The sequence below is a fragment of the Podarcis cretensis genome (assembly GCF_951804945.1).
Source record: "Podarcis cretensis genome assembly, chromosome: 15".
NCBI classification, from domain to species: Eukaryota; Metazoa; Chordata; class Lepidosauria; order Squamata; family Lacertidae; genus Podarcis; species Podarcis cretensis.
Window position 1 is genome coordinate 42,003,856 of NC_137185.1, and position 19,502 is coordinate 42,023,357.

A 19,502-nucleotide genomic window follows, 5' to 3' on the forward strand; every position below is an offset into this window, starting at 1 on the left:
TTAATGAACTGAATAGATATTTAGTCTGCTAAGACATCTCTCTCCACCCCCAGCAAAATGAACCCTGCTTGCCCTCAAAGAGAGGCTGAAACACAATGATGGAACATACACTTTGTGTGTAGGTGGTTCCAGGTTTACTGCCTGTTGCCTCCTATTAAAGCATCTCAGGTAGCAGGACTGGGAAACTCTTCTTCCTTGGAGCCTGGAGAGCCACTGTGGGGCCATAGTATAAATGCAGACATTTTGCATGCATGCATTCAGTCATACGAGAGTCACTGCCAGTCACAGTGTTGACTGGAAATGGACCAGTAGGCAAATGCAGCCAGGCAGGTTCACACATGCTCAAGAATTCTAAGCCTTGTAAATTGGCATGCATACCAAAGGCACAAATCTCTATGTAAAGGCAAGGGAAAGTATATATAAAAAAGGTAAAGGTACCCCTCCCCGTACGGGCCAGTCTTGACAGACTCTGGGGTTGTGCGCCCATCTCACTCAAGAGGCCGGGGGCCAGCGCTGTCCAGAGACACTTCCGGGTCGGGTCACGTGGCCAGCGTGACATCGCTGCTCTGGCGAGCCAGAGCTGCACACGGAAACGCCGTTTACCTTCCCGCTAGTAAGCGGTCCCTATTTATCTACTTGCACCCGGGGGTGCTTTCGAACTGCTAGGTTGGCAGGCGCTGGGACCGAGCAGCGGGAGCGCACCCCACCGCGGGGATTCGAGCCGCCGACCTTTCGATCGGCAAGCCCTAGGCGCTGAGGCTTTAACCCACAGCGCCACCCGCGTCCTAAAGTATATATACAAGTGTGTGATTATTATGATTCCCAGCCAGTTGAACACCAGCTTGTGGTAGCTCAGAGGCAGGCTTTTTCACTGTTGGCACCTGCCTTGTGGAATGGTCTCCCTGCTGAAATATGCCCCCCCACCCCCCCACCCCCGGTATTGGTGCTCCAATGGGTCTTGATGGCATACAAGCATTTCCCTAAACTCCTGACTTGGCTCTCCTGCTTTGTTGTTTAAAATTTGATGCTGTTTTAATTAGCTTTAGCTATGGATGTTTTAATGTAGTTATTTTACTTTGTATTTTAACTACAGGTTATTACAGCTGGTCTTATTCTCACTGTTTTGCTGCTGGCTTTTATTTGTTTGTGAATCATCTTGACATTTCTTCTTGAAATGAAATAGTTTATGCATTCTTTTAATAAATACTAGTAATACTAATTTAGATGGTGATTGTTGTTACTCTAGATCAGGAATGGGGAACCTCAGGCCTGGGGACCAAATGCACCTCTCCAGGTCTCTACGCCCTCCTTGAGTTTGCTGTTGTTGTTGTTTTGCCTGACTGAAATGTGGCCTTGAACTATGAGAATGCCTCTGGCTTGCCTGGATGGAGGATAGAGAGGGATGTGTGAGTCTCTGTAGAAACTAATCTACTGCACAAAGGTAAAATTAATATTTGCTGCTCCGCCCGCTTTTGCTTCTGGCCCCGCCCACCTATAACATGTGGCCCTCAGAATGTTGCATAGAAGGACATGTGGTGCTTTGTGCTGAAAAAGGTTCCCTGCCTCTTCTCTAGTTTTACAACAGTATAATAATATTTATTTGTTGTTGTTTTTTTAAAATATATTTATTTAATTTTACAAAAAAGCGAAAGAATTTCAAAACCACAAAGCCAATCACAAACATACATCAGAATACAAAAAACAAATTAAAAATAAAAACTCCAATTTTTAAATTCATGTTTACATAGCAATCTTCCTTGACTTCCACCTGCCTCCCTTTTCTGTGTTCCTCTTTGTCCAATCAGATACAGCAAATCCTTACCCTCTTTCAAAACTCATTTCTAATTATTAAAATCACTTCTATTATGTCTCCGATCTTTCCTCCTTATGTTTGAACACCTTTAACATATTGTTTACTTTTGACATAATATAACTTTAATCTTTCACCCTTTTTCTATTACATTTTTGCATACTTTTTAACACTGTATCACCAATGCCATATTATGGATGGAGGATAGAGAGGGATGTGTGAGTCTGTGTAGAAACTAATCTACTACACAAAGGTAAAATTAATATTTGCTGCTCCGCCCGCTTTTGCTTCTGGCCCCGCCCACCTATAACATGTGGCCCTCAGAATGTTGCATAGAAGGACATGTGGAGCTTTGTGCTGAAAAAGGTTCCCTGCCTCTTCTCTAGTTTTACAACAGTATAATAATATTTATTTGAACTTATATAAATTAAGGTCCCTTATTTTTTAAAAAAATATAACACACTGCTCTTTTTTTACAGCATAACCTTGAATTATATCCTAGCATGGGCCTCTGGACCTACCAACCCTTATTCTTCTTCCCCAACCCACACTGAAATCTGAAACTGTTCCTTTGGGGTTTGACCCCCCTAGTCACGATCCCCTGGAGCTGCACATACAATTTCTGACAAGTAGAAGTTAGCCACTGAAAGCTGCTCAGTTACCTGAGCTAGAAGACTCAGCTGGCGGCGGGAGAGTTGTCACATTTCCCAGCATGATAATTGTCACACTTTCCCAATTACATTAACGGAGAGATGCAAATGAGGCAGCCGCCTCCCGGCTTCTGCTAGGCCTGCGCTCTGGCCCCGGGTGGCGAGCAAGTCCCTCATCCCTGATCCTGCGCAATATGCAAGCTTGTATCTTATCACATCAAGGCCCCGATGTTCCTTTCCTGCCCTTGTTCTGTCGCTCCTCACAGGGCATGAATTTTCGCTTCCTGTTCAGACACTAAAGGCGCCTAGCGTTAAGTAATCTCCCATACTTTGAGGCCACACGTGTAGATGGGACCCTGAAGGGAAACAGTCCTCTGGTGACTGAGGAATTAAACAAGGAGGAACGTACGCCAGCTCTTTCCATTTTCTTATTAATAGGTTTTGTGTATTGGGCTCCAAGGGGGATTGTCCTCACTTTGAATTGCTATAGGGAAAGCGTTCAAGCATTACTTGATGTAAATGGAAGAAAACTTGGAGAGGAATGGATAATTCTGTTGGAGACTCCCTCTCTCCCTCTCTCTCTCTCTCTCTGTGTGTGTGTGTGCATTAGCCTGAATTTAAAGAGATGTTGTATAAAGACAAACCATGTTGTATCATTTGCCCATGATGCACTAAGGATATTTGTAACTGGAAGTAAAAAAGAAAAATAGACAAGAACAGGAAGAGTTTCATGACAAGCTTAGATTGTAAGGTCCCAGCTAGGGACGGGTGAATCTGTCAGTTTGGGTATCTGTCAGTTTCTCATTTTTGAAATCTTAAATTAAGTTTTCAAATTAATTTATTTATTTTAAATGCACATGGAAATTCATCAGCATTTTAGTGTAAATTTACCCTAATATACTTAGTTTTTAATACAGTTTTACCTAAAATACTCAGCAGAGCAATTTCCCCCAATATAATGCATTCTGTATGTTATTTTCACTAAAACGTACATTTTACTGCATACTTTACCCCAAAATATGCCTTTTGTGCAAACTGTTTGGCTGGAGAACTGCACAACAAAATCTGGTGACATGTGAATTCTAATGATGTCTGTGTTTCAGTCTACGTATTTTTTTGGCTAGTGTGAATTAGGTTGCTTCACCTTTAAATGTAAATGGCATCAAATGTCTTTCTCCTCCCTAGTCCCACCACATTGTTTCTCCCTCAAATGTAACCAAAGCATCAGATCCTCTTCAGTAGTGAGAGGTGCAGCTAGTAATAAAATGAAATGAAATGAAATGAAATGAAATGAAATGAAATGAAATGAAATAAAATAAAATAAAATAAAATAAAATAAAATATACATCTGTCACCTGACCATCTAGGAGCAATGCTGGATGCGAAGCTGCTTTCTGTGATACCTAAGGATGGGACGCAGGTGGCGCTGTGGGTAAAACCTCAGCGCCTAGGACTTGCCGATCGCATGGTTGGCGGTTTGAATCTCCGCGATGGAGTGCGCTCCCGTCGTTCGGTCCCAGCGCCTGCCAACCTAGCAGTTCGAAAGCACCTCCGGGTGCAAGTAGATAAATAGGGACCGCTTTATAGCGGGAAGGTAAACGGCGTTTTGTGTGCTGCGCTGGCTCGCCAAATTCAGCTTGTCATGCTGGCCACGTGACCCGGAAGTGTCTGCGGACAGCGCTGGCTCCTGGCCTCTAGAGTGAGATGAGCGCACAACCCTAGAGTCTGGCAAGACTGGCCCAAACGGGCAGGGGTACCTTTACCTTTACCTTTAAGGATGTGTTCAATGCAATCAAGCTTACGCTATTAGTCATTCTACTATATCAGCTCCCAGGAAAGGGCATAATGAGGATGGGACAATATCTGAAGCATGTCCAGTGCTGAAAAAGGATCTGATAAATTCTGTTTTTCATAAGAACTTAGTTCTGTGCTCACTAATCAACAAATCAGATAATTTGCAAATGCATAAAATATTACAGAGGAACACAGTGAAAGGTTCCAGTCTGTTTTAAAACACTGGTGGCAGGGGAGAATAGTGAGGTATTTTCTGCAGCTTTAATTTAGTGCTTCCTGTCCCAAAATTGGCGGAACATACTTCAGTGACTAGTTGCCATTAAGTTGTTGCTACTGTCACGGAGCATGTTTTAATATCCAATCAAACAATACTCATTTTAATAACAAATCTTCCAAAAGTAGATTTGCACAATAAGTTGGCATGGATGTGAGTGCCAATAATTTTCATGAGATTTATTTCCCTAACAAGGTTGTATAAGAGTGTGTGCAGCCTTAGGCATGCAACAAGTGTGGAATTTGGTATTCTATGCAGAATTTGGTATCTCAGCTTTCATGTTTTAAAGAATATATCATCCCCTTAAGGTTGTGCAGGTAGGGTTAATTGAATTGAATTTAAATCTGGGAAAATTAGAAAATAGAAGAACCAAAACTTACAGACCTTTCCATCCCTAGTGAGAAGGATTTTAATGTTGGAAAGGAACCAAAAGGTCATCTGCTCCAACCCCTATACAGTTGTACCTTGGAAGTCGAACGGAATCCGTTCCGAAAGTTCGTTTGATTTCCAAAACGTTTGAAAACCAAAACATGGTTTCTGATTGGCTGCAGGAAGCTCCTGTTTCTCAAGTTGCATCTAGCCATAAAAATTAGCATATGCAAATACTATGCTGAACTGTGAATCTTTTTGGCAGTGTGTGAGTCACCTCCCTATTTAGAACGGGGGCCTTACATCCCAAAAACGCCATCAAGTTCAGTGGGATGTGCTTCCAGGTAAACATGCTTAGGATCTCAGTCTTAGATCCCATAAACTCCATTCATTGACTCCTTTGCAAAAATGCTCAAGAGTGCAGGATTAGACTTTTCCATAGGAAGCATCAGAGACATTTTCAGGCCCAGCCTTCATAACAAACGTTTCAGGATAAATTATATTCTGAAGTCATTTTCTCACAGTAGATATTGACACTTTCTCAAATGCAATCTCATCTCCTACTCCCTGGTGGCTGTTGGTCATTTTAATGTTGAGAACGACTCGTCACACCTTTCAGCTGCCTGCCACCAGGCTGCCGATGTTCCTCTTGTTGTTATTTCCAACTGTATAAAACTGAAGTGACCAGAGAGTAACAATCATCTTGAATTCACATCCTACTTTGCATCCCAAGCAGCCTGAAAAATGTTGTGCTCCATTTGTCTTGCTGCTACAAAGGGAACACCTGACCCTCCAAGCACTTGGAGACAGACATTCAAACAGCAAGAGAAACTACAGCCAGACAGCCCTAAACTAAATCTGGCTGTTCTAAGGCAACACGTGTCATTTTCGCATTTTCGTATCCCACAAAAGACTAACAGAGGAATCTAAAGCCAAGCTGGAGTTTGGATTGGGTGGACATATCCCTCCACCCAGCCTTGCTGGCCTCCATTGGTGTCCTGCTGGCTGCTTGCCTGTGGAATAATGCCAACATCCTTCCTGGGGCACAGAGCTGCCCCTTCCACCCACCACTGGTGAGAGCAGGCAGAAGTGATGCTGGAAAGATACTCACCAGTGGCAGGCAGTGGAAAGCTCCAAGCTGTCTCTTCACCTCCATGTTTGACTCTGGCCACCAGATGCCTAGGGTGGCAGGTCGCAGTGGTGGCCCCACTGCTCCATAGAGTCCTAACAGACTTGAGATATTTCTAGAAAACACACAGAGGTAAAAAAGGATGTCAAGAAAAGTGAGAGTATTCCAAAGTCTGCAAAAGATGGTGGTATTGTGCCTGATTGCAGTGACCCTGCTAACTAGCCGAACTATTGCAGCGATAATTTGCAATATCTTATAACACAACATAGGGACTCAGGTGGCGCTGTGGGTTAAAGCCTCAGCGCCTAGGACTTGCCGATCGAAAGGTCGGCGGTTCGAATCCTTGCGGCGGGGTGCGCTCCCGCTGCTCGGTCCCAGCGCCTGCCAACCTAGCAGTTCGAAAGCACCTCTGGGTGCAAGTAGATAAATAGGGACCGCTTACCAGCGGGAAGGTAAACGGCGTTTCCGTGTGCGGCTCTGGCTCACCAGAGCAGCAATGTCACGCTGGCCACGTGACCCGGAAGTGTCTCCGGACAGCGCTGGCCCCTGGCCTCTTAAGTGAGATGGGCGCACAACCCCAGAGTCTGTCAAGACTGGCCCATACGGGCAAGGGTACCTTTACCTTTACCTATAACACAACATGGACCACAGCAATTTGTATCATATGATTTTCTCAAAGCTTCCAAAAACCAGAAGATCTTCTCCTGCACAGTACAAGAGGAGACAAGCAAATGATGGAGTGTGCCATCAATGGTTGATATATTCAGCCTCAAAAGATGCATTTTTTATTTTTGCTGTAAATTGTTCGGCAAAAAGAATAGTGAATCAACCCAACAAGAAACAGATTCAAAAGATTGGGAGAACACTGGAGCAATTCTGACTTCACATGGGGGGGGGATGTTGACAACTTAGAAAACTATCAGACCTGGGGAGAACATGAAAATCATTTGATGATGTTAACCAGCAGAAAATTAGGCAAGAAAAACAATATTCACGACAAATCTTGGAATGCTTGATTGTTTGGGTCAGAGTTCTTGGCATGCAAAACTTGGCGATCTGAAAAGTTGTACAATGCTAACAACTGACTTTTTTTTTGAAGTTTGTAGAATATCTAATCCTTTTTCATTGTATCATGAGTGAACATTTGTGCAGAGTTAAAGATCAAGAAACAATGGTTCACTACCTAGGAAAAGATAGCCAAAATGAACTTATGCAGCTTCTAGCAAGTGCTATAAAGCAGAAAATTTTAGCACATGCAAACTCAGCCAATGAGATGTTGATGTGCCTGAAACTGAAATTTTTAAGAGACTTCACAATTCACACGATTATTCAAAATTATTTGTGCGCTAAAGCATTTTCTTTTGTATTTGAGAAAGACAATCAAAGATTGTTCTATTACTTATAATTGCAATTTAAAATAAATTTAGCAGTTAAAACTTTGTGCTTTTCATTTTTTTCTACACCTGTTTTTATAAGTTAGCAAAAAATAAAAATTGAAATTGGGGGTGCTTGTAGCCTAGCCTAGCACACAAAACAACCTGGCATTGGAGATGAGCTATAGAGATGGGCTCTGTGCTGGACTTCTGGTCATTTTGGAAGTGATGTTTCAGTTCATCTCTCCACCCTGAGTACCATACTACTGTTTCCATTGCAGCACAGAACTACCTCCTCTTTCCCTGTCAAAATATCCCAAATAGGATAATCAATAATGCCATCAAAACCAGTTATGCAAATTAACCAGATGTATGCAAATTTGCAGATATTATTCCAACCAGATAGTTCGTTTGTGCGTGTGTGTTCCCCTGCTGGGGAAAAAAAATCAGAGATCGATGCTGTCTGGTTTTCTTGGTGCAAAGAATGACCAACCTTGCAAACGTTACCTCTGGCATACAGACTGAAGGAAAATATGAATCAGTTCCTATTTAAAGGTGAACCTAAGTAATTTGCACTTCCTGGAACGTGGAGGAATTCAGTGTCATGCTATTATGATCATTCTGTCAGTGCAAACATTTCTGCTTGCCAGACAGAACAATCTCCCCTCTTCTTCCCCTGAACACTGTTCTGGGACCTCTGCTAATGCTTCAAGGCCAATTTTGGGGCACAGGGGAAGGAGAGGTAAGGGGGACAGTCCTGTTGCCCCAGCAGAACTCATTGCAATATCTCCTGTTGGTGCAGCTGTTTACATAAATCTGTCCAACAGTGTATAAACAAAAACACAGTAATCTTGCAATGTTGTTCTCCATCCAAGTAATACATACAAAAATGCACATAAAAGGGCAAATTGTGCATAGAAATGTATACATATTGCTGAAAATAACATACAAAAATGCATTATATTATTAAATATTGCATAAGAAAAAAGTGTATTCTCAGGAGAACTTTGCACAAAAATGTTGACAAATTTTCATGGGGACTTTTTTTTAAAAAAAAAAAAGGTAAAGGAAAAGCAAATTGTAAACTGATGTGAAAATGTGGGGAACTGAACTTAAAACTGGGAGAAACTGGAAGAAAACCAATATCGAGATATTTGCCCATCTCTGTTCTGATGTACTGTTATATCCAGAACATCACCTTGCTAATAATTCTGTTTGCAAAGAATGGTGGTTATATTGACTCTCAGGCAATATTAGATTTCTCTTTGGAGATCATTTTGTCTGTTTTTATCTGTTGTGTCTTTTTGTTACTCTACACCACTATACATTTTTTTAAATGCCCTAATTAAATATTTGTCAGGGGTGGGAGCCAGGAGCAGGAAAGTCATAGAATCATAGAATCATAGAGTTGGAAGAGACCACAAGGGCCATCGAGTCCAACCCCCTGCCAAGCAGGAAACACCATCAGAGCACTCCTGACATATGGTTGTCAAGCCTCTGCTTAAAGACCTCCAAAGAAGGAGACTCCACCACACTCCTTGGCAGCAAATTCCACTGTCCAACAGCTCTTACTGTCAGGAAGTTCTTCCTAATGTTTAGGTGGAATCTTCTTTCTTGTAGTTTGGATCCATTGCTCCGTGTCCGCTTCTCTGGAGCAGCAGAAAACAACCTTTCTCCCTCCTCTATGTGACATCCTTTTATATATTTGAACATGGCTATCATATCACCCCTTAACCTCCTCTTCTCCAGGCTAAACATGCCCAGCTCCCTTAGCCGTTCTTCATAAGGCATTGTTTCCAGGCCTTTGACCATTTTGGTTGCCCTCCTCTGGACAAAGTAATAACTCACACTTCGTCAGTAGTGTTAATTCTTATTCAAAGAAATAAATAGCTCAGGACGCCAGTCCTAGTGAGCACAACAAGTCTTCCTGGTAGCTCTTGCCCCAATGAGGCACTTGCGAGGACTGGTGGTTCCCACCTTCCCACTGCCCTCTAAGTCCTCTCCTCCCCTGGTTCCCAAGCAATTTGAGGCTCCTTCATCTTGCTTGTCTTTGCTTTGCATTCTTCATAACTTTTTGGGTTCTGGGAGACCAGGGGCGAAGGAAGCTGGTCAGTGCAGGAGGTAGAGACAACCTGGCTTCCTCACCAGCCTGACTCATCACTGCCTCTTGGCCCCCTTCCTCTGCAGCCTCTGCTTCTGACTCTAATTCTGGACTGCTCTCTGTCACAGATTCTTCCTGCTCACTAAACCTTGTTACCTCCTCAGCTTCTGACACCTCCACCTCCCAGTCTTCTTCGTCTTCTTCCTCTGACCACTCATCATTGCTCCACCACCAATTCCCTGGCTCTGAGCCTTCTTCCCTTGGAGGTTCCCTAGCTGGTGCCTCCCGCCATTCCTCTGCGTCCAGCCACTCCATGACAACATTTTTTAAAAAAATAATATTTATTAAAGTTTTAAATGTTACAAAAAGAGAAAAAGATAACTCCAAGTTAAACAAAAATTTGACAATACATCACAATAAAGAAAGAAAAGAATAGAAAAAAAAGAAAAATTATAAAAAACAGAGAAACAGAAAAGTAGAAACAATTAAAAAACACAACGAACCTTCCCATAACTTATCTTTCATTTGCTTGTTTCCTTGACCTTCTCACACCTCCCTTTTTTGTATTCTAGTTTGATTAGCTATTTCAGCAAATCCTTTCCATCTTTCCCAATTTTTATCCTATAATTTATCTTAATATGATGTAACTTTATCTTTCTTCCTTTCATCCATTAACAATTTATTTTTACTTAATCCTTTATAATATTTCTGCTAAAGCCACATAACTTCATTCCAGCCTCCTTCTAACATTCCTTAATTTTACAGTGTTTCTGTAAATAAACTTTAAATTTTTTCCAATCTTCTTCCACTGACTCTTCTCCCTGGTCTCGGATTCTGCCAGTCATTTCTGCCAGTTCCATGTAGTCCATCACCTTCATCTGCCATTCTTCCCGGGTGGGTAAATCTTGTGTCTTCCAGTACTTTGCAATTCTTGCTGCTGTTGTAGCATACATAAAGAAAGTTCTATCCTTCTTTGGCACCAATTGGCTGACCATGCCCAGGAGAAAGGCCTCTGGTTTCTTCAGAAAAGTATATTTAAATACCCTTTTCATTTCATTGTGGATCATTTCCCAGAAAGTCTTAATCCTTGGGCATGTCCACCAAAGGTGAAAGAATGAAAGAATGTGCCTTCAGTCTCTTTACATTTCCAACATTTATTATCAGGCAAATGATAAATTTTTGCAAGCTTGACTGGTGTCATGTACCACCTTCAAAAGCCTAGCTCACCTCAGCATTCTGACTGCAGCAATGTCAAGTACTGCTAGACTCTCCATTTGCTATTCTCAGGACTCCATGATGCCCATATCTAAGTTTGTATTCAGAACAGCTTTGTTATATCGAGATATAACACTATGATACAGACAGCTCATCTATCTACCTCTTGCAATATTGTCTATCAATAAAAGAAGATCAGCCTTTCCTAGCCTGATGCTCATCAGCTGCTATGGATTAAAATTCCCATTAGTCCAACTACCAGGGCTGATGCCAGGGACTGACAGGGCTTTGGGGAGTGTGTGACCAGGGTGGGGGGCAGGAAGAGGTTAATCCAGGGGAAGGGATCAGCATTTATGGGGTTTTGTGAAAGCCACTAGTCAGGAGCCAAGGCTGGAGGAAGGGGAAGAGTCCAAGCAGTTGGAGAAGGGAGGGAAGTCCAGAATGTGTCAGAAGAAGAGGAAGAGACTGTTTCTGAGAGGGGTGGGCCAACAGAATCCCCAACATACCCTTCGCCACTGTTTCCAAGGACCTGGAGGGGCTGAAAGAGGCAGGCACAGCTGCAATCCATCTAGAAGAATTTGCAGGTCGCTTGCACATGCCCTATTAGGTAAAGGTACTTAAGTCTGGATGGGGGCGTGCTCACATATGGGGGGGCACCAGGTTGGGGAAGGGCAAAATAGGGAATACCATCCAATAGTAGATGGACCAAAATGTGCACCATCCTAAGATTGCACGCCATTCTTCTTTACTCCTGAATGTGAAACAGGGGCATCATTTTCACATTCCAGAGATATTTGTAACTTCAGTCTTTGGGCCTCATAATCAGGGGATTGTGTGATTTATTTTTTTTTAAAAAAAGCATCATATATTTCATTATTTCTGGTCAAGCAAATCGTGAAGAGTAATGGATGATGACTCTGCCCTTAAGAGGGCCCAAGTTATTAGCCTAATGCACAGAGAGGAGGGCTGCATTAAGGCATTAAGAATCAAAACAATCACATTAAAGCTTGACAGCATAAGCACGAAACAAAAGATGAGGACTGTAATATAAACCATATGGCTTAATAGCTAATACTCAATTTAAGCAACTCTATTAAAACAGGTCTTCCGTGTTCCTTTAACATCAATATTTGTGCCTCCCTCTGTTTCTGCTCCTTCTTTTTATAGTCCCCCCCCACTCACTCGTGAAGTTCCCAAAGCTACTCCTCCCCCTCCAAAGTCCAAATCATACGTCAAGCCAATTAAGCTGACACCTTTGTAATAAATGAGGGTTGTCAGTTAGTCTCACTTGAGACCCAAACTCTACCTAATATTACTCAATATGCAGATGTTTTCTGTCTGTTTCCTTTAGAGAGGGAGAGAGAGAACTGCATGTTTAAATGGATTAATGATAAATTGGTGAAACTGGGAAGGGGAGATACTTGTAGTGTGAAAAAAGTGTATTCAGCTAAGTCCTGCTCTGAGCAAACCCATAGAAATTAATGAACCTAACTTAGTTATGTCTATTCACTTCAGTGGGTTTACTCTATGACTGAGTCAGGTGCCATTTGTTAATTTACAAAGCCCTGAGCACCTTCGGTCCAGCATACCTGAGGGACCACCTTATATTGCACGGAGATCAACTGCAGGAACATGACTGGTGTCATTCCCCGAGTTCCTGATTCTCATCTGACAACAACAAGAAACTGAGCCTTCCATGTCCTCTGGAACACCCTGCTGAAAAAAAGGAGGATTCAGCAGGCGCATTCTGTTTCAACTTTTTCTTCCCAATCCTTTTTAATTATTATTTTCAATACTTGGTACAGATATGACATCCAATATCATAAACTCTCACAGCTGAGACAGAATGTGCAATGTAAGGTAAAATAAAGCAGGCATGGGTTGTGTTCCTATCAAACCCATGATCAGAAATGCTTAGGAATTGCATCTGATTGGAAAATCAGAGGAAGCAATTTACCATCTTGTTTGTTAATATAAACAATGAAAGGAGTATCAGGTAATGGAGAAAGATTTCTGCATTTTAGCTCCTCCAGGCTGTCTGTTGTGCCTGTCACCTTCTCTGCCACAGCTAATGGCCAGATTCTGCCCCCCCCCCCCATGTAGAGTAAAATGCATGTGGTCCCTCTAATGCTAAGTAATAACATGATTAGATCTGTATACAACAGGGGATGTGGACATCAAAGCCAACCCAGGGTCCATAGGAATAAGTCATTGCACTGCAGTGGAGACATCCTGGAATTTTCTTTCCCATAACACTTGGTCGACTGAGCTCTTTCTCACCCCATGTGGAAAGAGTTGCCACTTTGCAGTCCCAACACTTGGCAGATAGAGTTGACTTTTAAACAACTGCTGAAAACTTTTCTGTTCCACCATGCTTATGCAAGCAACTGATACATCCTTCTAGCAGATTTTAACTTTTAATTGTTATTATTATATATTTTATGCTGAGGGGTGTTACTGCTGTTTCTTTCAAAGGACAGCAAAGGGACCCTGAGGATCATCTAGGAATACACAGCTGTCCCATATGGAGATGAAACCTGCAACCTTGGCCTTATCAGCTATCACCAAGCTCTAACCATCCAGTCTGTGATGTTTTTTGTACTCTTTATTTTAGATCTTGATGCAATTTGTGTGGAAATTGTTCAGTTTGGTGGTGTGTTTTTTAATGTTTTGTTTATGACTACTTTTGTTATGTTGTAGTTATGTGTTTTTCATGTTGTAAGCTGCCTTGAGCATGACTTGAACTGAGGAAAGGCAGCATACAAATAAAATTATGTAATTATGTATGTTATGTACAATTGCTGGAAACCACTCAGATATTATATCAATACACGGGGAACAAAGGAAGCTCCCTCATAGTGAGTCAAAACATTGGTCTATCTAGCAGGAGACACTGGCGGTTCCTTCTGGAACCTTCTGCATGGAGAGCTGGTGATCTGCCACCCTTTCCTACTCTGAGTAGGATTAGCATTGAATACCTCCTGTTGTGTGAAAAACAAGTTCCCAGAGATGTGAGCAATACCGTCTTCTGTGCCTTCTTGACCATTTTGAAGTTGTTTTCTGGACCACACACTCTCCCCCACCCACACACAACACACACCAGATTGGAAAACTGGTGCAATCCAAAGTCTCTCCCGGGGATTCCACTGAAGTACAGAGTAGGAAAATGACACAAAGCAGAAAGCAATGTTGCAGGATGAGAAGAGAACAGAAAACATGAAATGTGACAGACCTTAAACCTCCAAACAAACAGTTTGGCAGGAGCCCCAGTTCAGAAGATGGAGTTGTGCCTCTGCTTCTAGGGTGGTTTTCGGACCACGTGTGATTAATAAGGCAGGGATGTGTGAGCACATGGTTCGTAATAGTCACTAGTCACCTATAGACGTACTGTATATTGTTTGTTATGCCACTTTGCAAACTATGCATGTTTAGAATAATTTTATATATATCCCATGGGCATCTTGTTGGCCACTGTGAGAACAGGATGCTGGACTAGATAAATCTTTGGCCTCATTCAGCAGGGCATAGCACAGGCCAAAGATTCATCTAGTTCGGCTCCCCTCTGTGCGTTTGGGTGAGCAAGCAGTGCAGCATGGCCCTGCTTGGTTCTGGTGTGGGCGTTCACTCCAGCAGTGCAGATGGCGAGGGTTGGGGTGCCATGGCAGGCTCCTTCACCCTCTGCACCGCACCTCCCGGTGTGTGTGCCCACCCTCCCCTGGCATGCACACTCATGTCTGCCCACCCTGGGCATCAGGAACTCATGCTCTGCCGCTGCCTGAGAGCATCAATGCTCTCCCCACTTACTATTCCGAGTGACTGGTATTCATAAGCATGCTTCCTCCATCGGTGAAGAGAGAACCTAGTGGTTAACAGCCACTGATGGGCTTCCCTCCATGGATTTATCTAATCCTCTTTTCAAAGCTTAGAATCATAGAATCCTAGAGTTGGAAGAGACCACAAGGGCCATCGAGTCCAACTCCCTGCCAAGCAGGAAACAGCATCAGAGCACTCCTGACATATGGTTGTCAAGCTCTGCTTAAAGACCTCCAAAGAAGGAGACTCCACCACACTCCTTGGCAGCAAATTCCACTGTCGAACAGCTCTTACTGTCAGGAAGTTCTTCCTAATGTTTGGTGGAATCTCCTTTCTTGTAGTTTGGAACCATTGCTCCGTGTCCGCTTCTCTGGAGCAGCAGAAAACAACCTTTCTCCCTCCTCTATGTGACATCCTTTTATATATTTGAACATGGCTATCATATCACCCCTTAACCTCCTCTTCTCCAGGCTAAACATGCCCAGCTCCCTTAGCCGTTCCTCATAAGGCATTGTTTCCAGGCCTTTGACCATTTTGGTTGCCCTCCTCTGGACACGTTCCAGTTTGACAGTGTCCTTCTTGAACTGTGGTGCCCAGAACTGGACACAGTACTCCAGGTGAGGTCTGACCAGAGCAGAATACAGTGGCACTATTACTTCCCTTGATCTAGATGCTATACTCCTATTGATGCAGCCCAGAATTGCATTGGCTTTCTTAGCTGCCGCGTCACACTGTTGGCTCATGTCAAGTTTGTGGTCAACCAAGACTCCTAGATCCTTTTCACATGTACTGCTCTCAAGCCCTCCCAGTTTGGTGTCATCTGCAAATTTGATCAGGATGCCCTTGAGTCCATCATCCAAGTCGTTGATAAAGATGTTGAATAAGACCGGGCCCAAGACAGAACCCTGTGGCACCCCACTAGTCACTCTTCTCCAGGATGAAGAGGAACCATTGATGAGCACCCTTTGGGTTCAGTCAGTCAGCCAGTTACAAATCCACTGAGTGGTAGCATAGTCAAGACTGCATTTTACCAGCTTCTTTACAAGAATATCATGGGGCACCTTGTCAAATACCTTGCTGAAATCAAGGTAGGCTACATCCACTGCGTTCCCTTCATCTACCAGGCTTGTAATTCTGTCAAAAAACGAGATCAGGTTAGTCTGACATGACTTATTTTTCAGAAATCCATGCTGACTATTGGTGATCACAGCATTCCTTTCTAGGTGCTCACAGACTGTTTGCTTAATGATCTGCTCCAGAATCTTCCCTGGTATTGATGTCAGACTGACTGGGCGGTAATTATTTGGGTCCTCTCTTTTCCCCTTTTTGAAAATAGGGACAACATTTGCCCTCCTCCAGTCTGCCGGGACTTCGCCTGTTCTCCAGGAATTCTCAAAGATGACTGCCAGTGGTTCTGAGATCACATCTGCCAGTTCTTTTAATACTCTTGGATGCAGTTCATCTGGCCCTGGAGACTTGAATACATCTAAACTAGCCAAGTATTCTTGTACTATCTCCTTAGTTATTCTGGGTTGTGTTTCCTCTGCTGAATCATTTGCTCCAAATTCTTCAGGTCGGGCATTGTTTTCTTTATCGGAGAAGACTGAGGCAAAGAAGGCATTGAGGAGTTCAGCCCTTTCTGTGTCCCCTGTTTGCATTTCACCATCTTCTCCTCTGAGTGACCCCACTGTTTCTTTGTTCTTCCTTTTGCTACGAACATACCCATAAAAGCCTTTTTTGTTGCTTTTAACCTCTCTAGCAAGCCTGAGTTCATTCTGTGCTTTAACTTTTCTGACTTTGTGTCTACACGTGCTGGATATTTGTTTGAATTCCTCTTTGGTGGTTTCCCTCCTTTTCCATTTTTTGTACACATCCTTTTTTAATCTTAACTCAGTTAAAAGTTCTTTAGATAGCCACCCTGGCTTCTTTAGGCACCTTCCATATTTCCGTCTCATTGGTATTGCCTGAAGTTGTGCTTTTACTATCTCCCTCTTAACAAACTCCCAGCCATCATGAACTCCCTTTCCTTTTAGTATTACTGTCCATGGGATCTCACCCAGCACTTCCCTAAGTTTTATGAAGTCGGCTTTCTTAAAGTCAAGAAATTGAGTCCTAGTATGCTTGGCTGCTCCTTTCCGCTGTATAGTAAACTTCAGAAGAGCATGATCACTCACGCCTAATGATCCTTCCACTTCTACCCCACTAACCAGGTCATCAACATTGGTTAGGACCAGATCTAAAATGGCTGTTCCTCTTGTTGCTTCTCCCACTTTCTGGACAATGAGGTTGTCTGCAAGGCCAGTGAGGAATCTGTTTGACCTTATGCTCTTGGCTCAGTTTGACATCCAACAAATATCCGGGTAATTGAAGTCTCCCTTCCTTTTGCATGCTTGGCCATCTGTTCCAGGAAGGCATCATTTTTGTCCTCCGTTTGGCTTGGGAATCTATAGTAAACTCCCACAATGAGGTCACTGTTATTCTTCTCTCCCTTAATTTTGACCCAAATGCTTTCACTTTGGCTTTGAGGTTCTAAATCTTGGATCTCTTCACAGGTATACACATCCCTGACATATAACGCCACTCCTCCTCCTTTCTTGTCTGGTCTATTTCTCTAAAATAGATTGTATCCCTCCATTATTACATTCCCTATCGTGGGACTTATCCCACCAGGTTTCAGTTGGTGGCCATAACTACATATTGTGGGAGAGAATTCCATAGAGAAAACATCTTCTCTCATAATAGCACTCGAACACAGGGACATCCAATGAAGCTGAAGGTTGGAAGATTTGGGATAGTCAAAAGGGGGTGATTTTTCATACTGTGCATGGTCAACTATGGAACTCACTCACACAAGAAGTAGTGATAGCCACCAACTTGGATAGCTTTTGAGCAGCCTTTCTCAACCTGTGGGTCCCCAGATGTTGTTGAACTACAACTCCCATCACCCCTAGCTAGCAAGGCCAGAGCTCAGGGATGATGGGAGTTGTAGTCCAACAACATCTGGGGACTCACAGGTTGAGAACTGCTGCTTTTGAGGATTAAACTAATTCATGGAGGGTAAAGCCATTAGTGGCTTCTAGCCATGGTGGCTGTATAGAACTTCCGCTGTAGGATTCAGTAAGCCTCTGAATACCAGTTGATGGGAAGTGCAGTTGCAGAGAGTGCTGAAGCCAGCTTTAAGGCTTCCCATAGGCATTTGGTTGGCCTTTGCTTAGTAAGTGTCACCCCCTGGAAGATGATGCAGTCATTGGGCAGTGTGGTACCAGTGACCTCACAACACTAGAGGTTGCTGCACACATACTGTGTGGTATGGAATATGGTGCCATGAAAACAGAATACTGGCTTTTCTTATGTTCTTAGAAGATATATGAATCACATGCTTGCTTTTTGTTTAGAAAGAGCAGCCATGGGAGTGTGGGAGGAAGAGATCTGAATCAGGACCAGCAAACCCTCCAAGTGTGTCCCTGTTTTCCAGAAAATTATAAAAGCCATCCTGGCTCCCAATTTGATCCTGGAGTGTTGTGATTTCCCCCACTAGTGCACCGCCGCCAAACTCAGGGAGGATGAGCCAGCACTCGTCCCAAGCAGTGAGGGCAGGGGTTGCAGCAGCTGCAGCTGCAAGGAGCGTCCCATTGCCTCTCCATGGCTGCTGCCACTGCTGGCCTCCTCCCTTCAGCAGCTCATTGCTCTCTGCACTGTTTCACCATTGAAAAAGTAGGTAAAGGGTAAAGGGACCCCTGACCATTAGGTCCAGTCATGGCCGACTCTGGGGTTGAGGTGCTCATCTCACTTTATTAGCCGAGGGAGCCGGGGTACAGCTTCTGGGTCATGTGGCCAGCATGACTAAGCCGCTTCTGGCGAACCAGAGCAGTGCATGGAAACACCGTTTAGCTTCCCGCTGGAGCGGTACCTATTTATCTACTTGCACTTTGACGTGCTTTTGAACTGCTAGGTTGGCAGGAGCAGGGACTGAACAATGGGAGCTCACCCCGTCACGGGGATTCAAACCGCCGACCTTCTGATCGGCAAGCCCTAGGCTCTGTGGTTTAACCCACAGCACCACCTGCGTCCCATTGAAAACGTACCCCTCCCTGAATATACCATTGTAGCTAAACTGCTTGGGAAAAGGGGGGGGATTCATTGCCACCCTTGGCAATGGGAACCCTGTCACCTGAATGGTGACCATAATGATGTTTCTTCCTCAGGTTTGCAGGATCCATTAGAGGGGTCAAGGGGGGAGGAATAAGACTCAATTACTGGTAGTCAAAGGTAGCCAACATGGGACCTTCCAGATAATGTGAGACTACAACTCCCATCATTCCTAACAGAGGATGTAGTCCAACAACATGTGGCAAGCATCACATTGACTACCCCTGATGTCAAAGCACCTGCATTGTACACAGCCAAAAGACGACACTCCTTTTACCCACATTTTAAATAAGTTAGATGGGGGTGGGGAGAGGAACAGGAAGAGCAAAGGGAGAGCGCAGTATAGCAGCTTGTGCTCTATAACTTATTCCAGACATTTATATTTTACAAAAAGTAGCCTAACCTTGGTTATTTCACTTGAATTCCACCCACACCCATCCCTCCTTATTACAGCTTTCCTAATCTTGCAATTGGTGAAAATTGCCAAATATTGTCAGTTTCCAATATTAATTGGTGATCTCCTCTTTGACGAACTACAAGCAAGTAAGAAATAGATTCTCGCTTACCTACTTTCTGGAGCAATTCAAAGCCCACCTGGGTTTCTCTGTACCTTTGTGCCATAGAGAATGGTTAGGAGCTGAAGGTTTTGACACTGACCCAGACACACACATAATAAATAGCATTTCTCCCTGGGATGATTAAAACCAGCTGGCCAAAGCAAGATGGAGGAGAACTTAACGGGAGAGAAATGAATTAAAGATAAAGTTAAAAGATGTGTTTGTGTTTAAACATTTCCTAAGTAACCAAAGCTGTTTTTCATAACTA

At 43.4% G+C, this 19,502-nt stretch overlaps 1 long non-coding RNA gene across 2 annotated transcripts; it reads right to left on the reverse strand.

The window, feature by feature from the left end:
* Positions 1 to 5,464: 5,464 nt before the first annotated feature.
* Positions 5,465 to 19,288, reverse strand: LOC307204038. Of its 2 annotated transcripts, none has more exons than XR_013833480.1 (3): positions 19,244 to 19,288; positions 6,009 to 6,141; positions 5,465 to 5,572 (listed from the first exon to the last, which is right to left on the reverse strand). It is a non-coding gene; the product is annotated as an uncharacterized lncRNA (long non-coding RNA). The 2 variants fall into 2 exon arrangements; XR_013833481.1 differs by lacking the exon at positions 19,244 to 19,288 and adding an exon at positions 12,305 to 12,416.
* Between the last annotated feature and the right edge of the window lie 214 nt (positions 19,289 to 19,502).